This window comes from Mustela nivalis, assembly GCF_964662115.1.
Source record: "Mustela nivalis genome assembly, contig: HAP1_SCAFFOLD_1103, whole genome shotgun sequence".
NCBI lineage: Eukaryota > Metazoa > Chordata > Mammalia > Carnivora > Mustelidae > Mustela > Mustela nivalis.
In genome coordinates this window covers 126,549-128,956 of record NW_028135561.1, presented here as the reverse complement: position 1 = coordinate 128,956, position 2,408 = coordinate 126,549, and positions in this window count along the sequence as shown.

Sequence of the window (2,408 nt, the reverse complement as noted above, 5' to 3'; positions counted from 1 at the left end):
GTCGGTGACAGCCAGGTGCCAGAGGTTGATGCGCAGGTCATCCGCCGACATGTACATCTCACAGTCGCTGTTGACGGAGATGGAGTTGATGTGGTAGGTGTGGCCGTTGGCGAAGACCCTCCGTGGGCTCACCTCCACCATCAGATCCATGGGCTTCAGCACAGGCACCTGCAGTGACGTCACCGTGGACAAGTCCTTAAGCTTCCCTTCTTCATCTTTCATGTTATATCCCTCAGGCCTTTTATCTCGTTCCGTGATCTTCCATAGTTTGATAGTTTTATCGTTGGTGGACAGCAGGGAGTGGGCGGCATTGTGCTGCGGAAGCCACTTGATCTTGTTGATTTTCTCCTCTATCTCCAGACTCTTGAGATAATCGAACTCAGGCTCATGGCTCTGGAAGGTGCTGTAGACGTCATACTCGCCTTGGCTGTGAGGCGCATTTTTACTCTCCGGTTCCCGCTGGAAGATGACCACACGGCCACCCTGGTCGCCTGTGGCCAGCAGCTCTCCGGTATGGTTGAACTCAACAGTAAGATGATATCGGCTTCAGTCACATAGCTGTGGTCCCGCAGGAAGCTGTGGTTAATTTTCCGCGTGTCCGTGTCCTCGCCCATTGAAGGCCGTGCCCGGTGCCCTGGGCATGCCCCGCCGCTGCACACCGATGCAATCCGCAGAGGTCGCACAGGGCGCGCGGGCCATGCCGCCACAGCCTAGCAGGGGCGCGGCCGCCAGGGCCCCGGGGGCTGGGCATCGCGGCTGGGGGCGGCCTGGGACGGGCGGGGCGACCGGGGCGGGCGCCGCGGTCTGGCGAGCGCGCGGCGGGCGGCCGCCGCGGGTGGTGGCGGGCCAGGGCCCGGGCGCTCATCCCGGCCGGTGCGCTCTGCGTCCTGTGCCCGGCAGCAGCGGCGGCGGCGGTGGTGGCGGCGGCGGGGGCAGTGGCGGCCTGGTGCCCGGGCGCCTGGCTGCGCGGCGGCGGGAGGGTACCCCGCGGCGCTGCGCCCACCGAGCCAGGGCCGAGCCGGGCTGCGCGGGCTGGGGCCGCCGCCGCCGCCGCCGCCGCCGCCGCCGCCGCCGCTGCTCCGCAGGCCCCTCCCTCGCGCCGCCCGCTCCTCCCCATCCAGATTATTTGTTATCTTATGATCCTAATGATATATTTTAAATATATTGACCCACAAGATCTGTTACTTCAGGAATATATATTTGGAAGTTCTCACATTTTTAGATATTACAGTGGCATATACTTTCCCCAAATTCAATTTTTTTAAATATAATTTTTTATTTTTTATAAGCATATAATTTATCCCCAGGGGTACAGGTCTGTGAATCACCAGGTTTACACACTTCACAGCACTCACCAAAGCACATACCCTCCCCAATGTCCATAATCCCACCCCCTTCTCCCAAAGCCCCTCCCCCCAGCAACCCTCAGTTTGTTGTGTGAGATTAAGAGTCACTTATGGTTTGTCTCCCTCCCAATCCCATCTTCTTTCATTTATTCTTCTCGTACCCACTTAAGCCCCCATGTTGCAACACCACTTCCTCATATCAGGGAGATCATATGATAGTTGTCTTTCTCCGCCTGACTTATTTCGCTAAGCATGATACGCTCTAGTTCCATCCATGTTGTCGCAAATGGCAAGATTTCATTTCTTTTGATGGCTGCATAGTATTCCATTGTGTATATATACCACATCTTCTTGATCCATTCCTCTATCAATGGTCACTTGGGTTGCTTCCATATCTTGGCTATTGTTAAGTAATTCTGCAGTCAATATAAGGGTGCATGGTCCCTTTGAATTAGTGTTTTTGTAATCTTTGGTTAAAAACTCAGTAGTGCAAAAACAAAAACAAGAACAACCCCCACCCCCACCCCCACCCCCCCCCATAAAAAACCCCAGTAGCGCAATTACTAGATTGTGGGGTATTTCTATTTTTCACTTTTTGAGGAACCTCCATAGTGTTTTCCACAGTGGCTGTACCAGTTTGAATTCCTACCACCAACATTGCAAGACTTCCTTTTTTTCCACATCCTCAACACTCCTGATATCTGGTGTATTTTATTTTAGCCATTCTGACAGGTATGAGGTGATATCTCATTGTAGTTTTGATTCACATTTCCCTGATGATATATGATAATGAGCATCTTTTCAAATGTGTGTGTTGATCATCTGTAAGTCTTCTTTGGACAAATGTCTGTGTCTTCTGCACATTTTAAAATTGGATTATTCATTTTGTGTGTGTTCAGCTTTGTAATTTCTTTATAGATTTTGGATTCTAACTCTTTATTACATATGTCAACCCTTTATCAGGTGTGTTATTTGTAAATTTCTCCTATTCCATAGTTTGCCATTTAGTTTTGTTGATTGTTTCTGTCACTGCACAAATGCTTTTTCTTTTGATGTAGTTTA